Source organism: Physcomitrium patens, chromosome 13 (genome assembly GCF_059467195.1).
Source record: "Physcomitrium patens ecotype Gransden chromosome 13, ASM5946719v1, whole genome shotgun sequence".
Classification (NCBI taxonomy): domain Eukaryota; kingdom Viridiplantae; phylum Streptophyta; class Bryopsida; order Funariales; family Funariaceae; genus Physcomitrium; species Physcomitrium patens.
The window spans coordinates 8,077,143-8,084,291 of NC_143422.1; positions in this window are offsets into that span (position 1 = coordinate 8,077,143).

Below are 7,149 nucleotides of genomic sequence, written 5' to 3' on the forward strand. Positions count from 1 at the left end.
TGGATTCTCAATTATGTGATACTTTAATTGAGTTGAAAGGGGTGTCGGCGGAGGGTCAATGTTTCAAAAGTGAATTGGGTCACATGCATTTTTTTGGGAGTATTTTCTTTGTCCAGATTGGACTCCCATAACGTCCCTTCTTGGTTTACAAAGTCATTCATGAGCATTGTTTTCTGTTGAAGTAAATTTATTAAACTAGTACCTGATGTTTGTTGATTTTGTAGTTTCTTTTTAATATATTTTTAACCATCATGTTGGCAATCATTTGATTTATATTTGTGTGTGGAAAATATAACTCTCTCATATAATAAACGTTTTTTTTCAAATTGGTATCAAATGGACATTTATAAGATTTTTATACATGCATAGATGATTTATCAGTGTTGAACTAGCTTTTACTATTTGTGTGGTAGATTATCATTTGGAACAATTAAAATTAACAAAAATAATAAAAAATGAAAAATAAAAATTTATATATGTATTGTTAATTTTGATATAGTGTTAAATGCATATAATAATATTACACTTTTGATAAACATACACGTGTATGTGTGTACATGTATATATATATATATATATATATATATTCAATATTGGCTTATATGATTTAATTTTTAAAATTAGTCAATTACAAACCAAAACATTTGATACATGAATTTTTCTAAATCGAAAAAAATATTGATCATAATCCTAACTGTTTTAAAAAACTGAACTTCAATTAAAAGTAATTTTTATGGGATACTAGTCCAAATTTCAAGAGCATTATTATGTTTATTAGAAAATAGTTTTCACAATTAGTTCCTCTTAAAGTTAGAGAGAATCAAATTCTTTTTTATCAGGTATTTGTAATAAAGATAATTTCAACTTTTGACTTGGTTCTAGAAAATATTAGATAAATATTTGTTTAAAAAAAAATAATAATAAAACATTCGTATTAGAATTTGAAATAGTAGTCTGTCGAATTTTTAAAAACTTGAAACACAAAACAATTTTTGAAATGATTGTTTAATACCTGATCCTCCATTATTAGTAATTTTATTAGAAAGTTTTACAATGAAAGTTCTAATTTATTGAATTTTTATTACAACCACTTTAATCCATGTAAATTTTTAGAATTAAATTTTGATAATTATTACTTGCAAAGATTTATTTTTTAGTATATTATTTTGAAAACCAAGATTTTTATTTATTAATGAATCTAATTGATACTTTGAATTTTTGGGTTTTAATAATATTTTACAAAGATTTTTATAAAAGCACTCGCGATGGGTATAATATAAGAATCATGTAAATATCTTGCAGAATGTATCACTTGATTTTATACAATTATTGACTATTTAATAAAATTAATCAATTAATGTTTTGATGATTTAAATTATACAATAGCAATGCAATAATTAAGAAAATTAATCAATTTTACTTCAAATTTAATTAAATGATGCATAGTAATGTGTTGATAAATTTAAGTTATTACTCAAAATTGTTAAAATATATTCATATATTTTAAAATTTTAATATTAATAAAAAATATTAAAATTTAAATTCCAAGTAATATATTAATTATATTTTTATAACTTCACTATTAAGAAGTAAAAATATTATTATTCATCATAAAATATGTGATGCATAAGAAAAACAAGTACAATGCAAATAAGATTTATTAGTTCAATAATGTGATGTATTTTGCATTAAAATTTTGTGTTTACATATATATAAAATAATAAGTAAGTTTGTATTTGAAGTTAAAATAACATCATTAACATTCTACATGATGTTTGAATATTGCTATCAATAAAAGTTAATAATTACTGTAGACTAATTGACATAAAAAACAAGCAATGTCAAATAATCATTTTGACATTAAATCCATCTGATTAATAAAATTGTTCTATACATTTATATGTACATTTTCAAACATAAAATTAGAATAAAGCTTTTACATCACAAATTACTTTTTATCATGTTGACATGTTAAAAATTATAGTCTATTTTTGTAATAGATGTTTTGTTCAAATGTAAATCAGTGTTTATTTTTAATACTTGAAATTATCTTAAGTAGATTCTTAAAAATATACAAAGCTGTAAGCGATTCATAAAAAAAGACAAAAAATACAAAAAATATATTTTATAATTTTTCTATGGTAATCAAATTTATTCTTTTTTAAATAAAACCAAGAAATTTTAATTTCATAATAATTTTACATCCAAACATACAAATTTTTATTATAAGTTCAATAAGTTATTTAAAAAAAAATAAAAAAAAGATAATCATAGCATGTAAAGTGGTAGCTTGACATAAGAATTTAGATAATTAATGTAAATAATAAAGAAGGCACAAGTCTTTACATGCTTTTTATTTTATACTATTAAATTAGTTATGTATGTTGAAAACTTATCTTGCAAGTTAGACATGTAATAGATAATCTATAGAATATTTTCATGTAGCTCTTTAATTAAATAATATATATAGAGGCAAGAATAAATTCAAATAATTATTTATTGACATAATATATTTGGATTGTAATATGAAGTAATGAAATTGATGCTAAACTTATTTGATCTTTTAATATTAAGTTGAGAAATTTATTTTGCTATAAAGTGTGACTATTAGATTTTTCAATTTTGATTTAAGAGTAACATAAGTGAACCTCAACATCTTTATAATTCAAAGACAATACCAACATCTTCTTAAACATATATTTGAAAGTAGAAGATATGCAAATTAATGGGGCACATTTTAAACCTCTCATTGAATAAAACAAATTCAATATTATCAACAAAGATTGGACTTATATTGTGGAAAATCTAAGCATACTACTCAACATTTTCAAAAGAAGCAATGCAACTACAAAATTAAGAGCATGACTAATAAAGAAGAAAATTTTTCAAAAAATAAAATTTTCCAACTAAAATAGGAATTATGCAATTGGAATCTTGTACAATACCTATTAAAATTTATCTATTTTTTTTTATTAAAATCCTCGCCTCGTTTTAAAGTAGATATTTATTTAAGATTTAAAAATTATAGAGCCTTTTCTTGGTTAAATTCAAGATCTTCAATATTTTTTTTAATTAAAGAATTTGCTAATAAAACATATAATACATTTAACATAGAACTATAAGCCATTGTATGTAGGATTTATAGATGTTTTTCTTTAATCATCTTGAGATGCAATATCTGAAATTATTCATGTACATATAATACTTTAGTGATATTTAATATTACTATGTCTTCATCAATATCATTTATTTTAAATTTATTATAGATAGAAAATATAATCTTTTCATAGAATAAAATTCTTGTAATTTCAATTTTTTCTATAGCATAATTAAGACTTTTTGATAATAAAGTAAATAGTTATAAGTTTAATACAACCAAACTTTTATTTGTAGGTACAAGAATTTCCATACATGGTGCAAAAGAAAGGTCATCATTTGTTATTTATGCCACATCCATTTCTAATGGTGGAATAACTTTAAGTGGTATTGCAATCTACTATAAGCATTATTAAGATTTTTCAAAAACAAATATACAAATAATCTTTCAAAAAATTGTTCTTTTTATTGTTCAATTGTTCTTCAAGAAATACCTCAACTACCATTTGGATTAATTAATAACTTATCAAGAAATAATTTGGCTTCTATTGAGAAGAATATTAATAAAACTAGATTAAGAATTGTATATACTATTTAAAAAATCTTTTAGGAACTTCTAACTTGTTTGTGAAGAAAAAATATAGATGACTTCAAATATTTATAAATTATTAAATTCAATAAGATTACTATTAAAAATATATATCATCTATCTTTGATATGAAGATTTTTTAATTAAATAAATTAATATTAAAAAATATATCAATTATTATAATTTCATATATATATATATATATATATATATATAAGGTGTTGCTAATGCCACCACAATTTTTGCTACCACAACAATTTATCACCTACCACATACCATAATAGTTTTTGCTAATGCCACATTAAGATATTCAAAACTTAGATTGTACACCATAATGCACTTTATAAAATATTATTAATATATACTATAATAGATAAAATATACATTCTTTATAAATATATATTTTAATATTTTATAAAATACATTATTATATATAAGAAAAGTTTAAGGTATGTTGAAGTGGCATTAGCAAAAATTGTAATGGCATGAGATTTATAGCAAGTTATGATGTTAATAGCAAAAACTATAGTAACTAACATATATCTATCTATAATAATAAAAACTACAATGACTAATATATATGTAATATATATATATATATATATATATATATATATATATATATATATATATATATATGAACTTGTTAAAGCCATACCCTCTTTCGATTGAATGATTCAAATTATGCTAGTCTTATGTTTCTAATCTCATTCTCATCCCATATTTCCAATTTTGCATTTCTATACTCCAATCTCTCTCCCTATCCTTGTGTCAACTCTACCTCCATACCTTCCCTCCCCAATTCCACTTCTTTTCTTGATCCTCTCTAATCCCACTCCTTCTCTTTACCATCTCCGATCCCACTTATATTTTCACTTTCTCCAATCCCACTCATATGTTCTCTTTTTCAAATACCACTCCCATCTCCTCCCTCTCCAATCTCACTTCCATATCTTCTTTCTCTAATCCTAGTGTCATCTCCTCCTTCTCCAATTCCATCCTATCAAAGATTAAAACTTAATGAAAGTAAATAAATAAATATATAAAAATAGAAATAAAGAAATATATATATTAAAAAGAAACTAGAATGGATATTGCCAAAACATAAGGAAACTAGAGACTCTTGAATTTAGACTAGAAGTAAGAAAAGAATTGATAAGACTGAAGAGAGCTTCACTCTTGCCTCTATATATACTATCTAACTAAAAGCTATATGACAGTGTTCTATATGACTTCTAATATGTGTTGACTTTGTAGAACACATACTTTAGCTTATGTCATAGACAAATACATATAAACCAATAATTACCTATATGATTAGATAAAAATAGATAAAATTAAGTTAATTCTATAATATCTTCTATACAAGCTCCCTAGAAGCTTCATAGATATTATTTTGTCTATATAGATATCTATAATTAACTTTTTAGATTAAAAACATGGTCAACAAGTTGGCCATGTACCACACATGTTGATAGCTTAAAGAACAAGCTAATTATATGGCCCATATATAGAAAACTTATCTTCTAGACTAAAGCATGTGTCTTACAAAGTCAACACATATTACAGGTCCTATAGAACATCACCATATAGCTCTTAGTTAGATAATATATATAGAAGCAAGAATAAAGTCTTTTTACACTTGTCAATTCTTTTCTTGCTTCTAATCTAGATTTAAGAGTCTCTAGTTTTCTTGTCTTTTGGCAATAGCTATTCTAGTTTCTTTTTAATATACATACTACTTTATTGTTGTTTTATCATTTTTCTTTCAATACAAACTTTTTAGGTTTGTGCATCTTCTTATAGTTCATGACCTTGACAAATTGACAAGAATACACTTACAATATCAAAGCCTTATCTTTTCTTGATTAAGTGTAGATAATCCATTTTTCTTAATAAGACAGGCATATTAAAAGTTGTCGATTACCCTCTTCTAAATTAATATTGTTCTTAGCATCTTTTTTGGTTTTAAATCTCTTCTTCTACAAGTCTTGAATAATATTAGATATTTATTTTCTAAGTATTATAATGACAAAGCTTGTTGAAATGAAGAGTATAATGGCATAAATACAAGAGCAATTGAGTGAGTTAATGCTTGTGATGCATCAACTCATTTTACTACCACAAGGAGCAATAAGAATAGCATGAAGTAAAGATATAGATATGATTGGAGCTGCTTCAACAATTGCACCTTCTCATATCCTTTCTCCTATGTTGGAACATCCTTTCGGTACTAGAAAACCAAGAGTTGTCCTGCTTAAAAGGTTTGATGGCATAAGATCTTAGACTTGAGGATTTATCAATCAAGTACAACTTATAATTGAACTTCAATCCCAAAGCTATTCAATTCTAGGATCACAAGTTAGATTTATTAGTACACTTCTTTCAAATTCAACATTATCATAGTTTACATCTTTTTTTAAATGATGAGATCCAATATTGGATAATTTGGAGGCTTTTTTAGCAAAGTTTTAATCCATGTATGGAGAATATGATGCAATTCGTGTTGCAACCAATAAGATTCATATTTTACAACAAAACAATGGATCCATAATATTATATGCTTCATAATTTTGACAACTTGTAACTGATATCAAGTGGGATGATGCTGTACTTATTAGCCAATTTTTCTATAGATTATAATATGAAGTACAAAAATTGATACTCAACTTACTTGATCCTCAAACATTAAGTCAAACAATTATCTTTGTTGTAAAATGTAATAATTGATTTTTGAAATTTTGATATGAGAGTCATATAAATCGGCTTTAACGTTACTATAATTCAATGGCAATACCAATGCTTCTTCAATACATACATTCAAAAATAAATGATATGTAAATTGGTGTAATATATTTTAAACCTCTTACTGAGCAAGAAAAGATTCATTGCCATTAGGAAGGATTGTGCTTATATTGTAGAGAACCTAAGCACACTGCTCAACATTGTCCAAAGTAATAATGAAATTATAAAATAAAGAGTACAAATGTCAAAGAAGATAATATATTGAAAAAAAAGTTTGTCTTAAATGAAGAATTTACTCAAAGACTTATCATATCTTTAATTAGGAAAACTAAACTTGTTCATGTAGAAGTCATAGATAGTTGTCTGCTATCTTCTAGAGATGTTATTCACAAAATTCTTCCTATAGAAGTAATAATCAATGATCATAATAGCTTTGTGCTATTTAATATCATTAGATCTTTCTTTAATCCAATTATTTTAGACTTATCATGATTAAAAAAATACAAGCTTTGAATAGATTGGATTTCTTGTACTCTTGACTTTTCTAAAAGTATAACTAAGAGTGTAGTTGATCAAGTAAAAGATTACAAGTCTAATACAATTAAACCTATGTTTTCAAGTGTAAGATCTTTCTTGCATGTTGCAAAAAAATAATCACCTTGTGTCATTTATGCTACATCCATTTCTAATGGTGCAAAGACTTTAAGTGGCATTCCAAG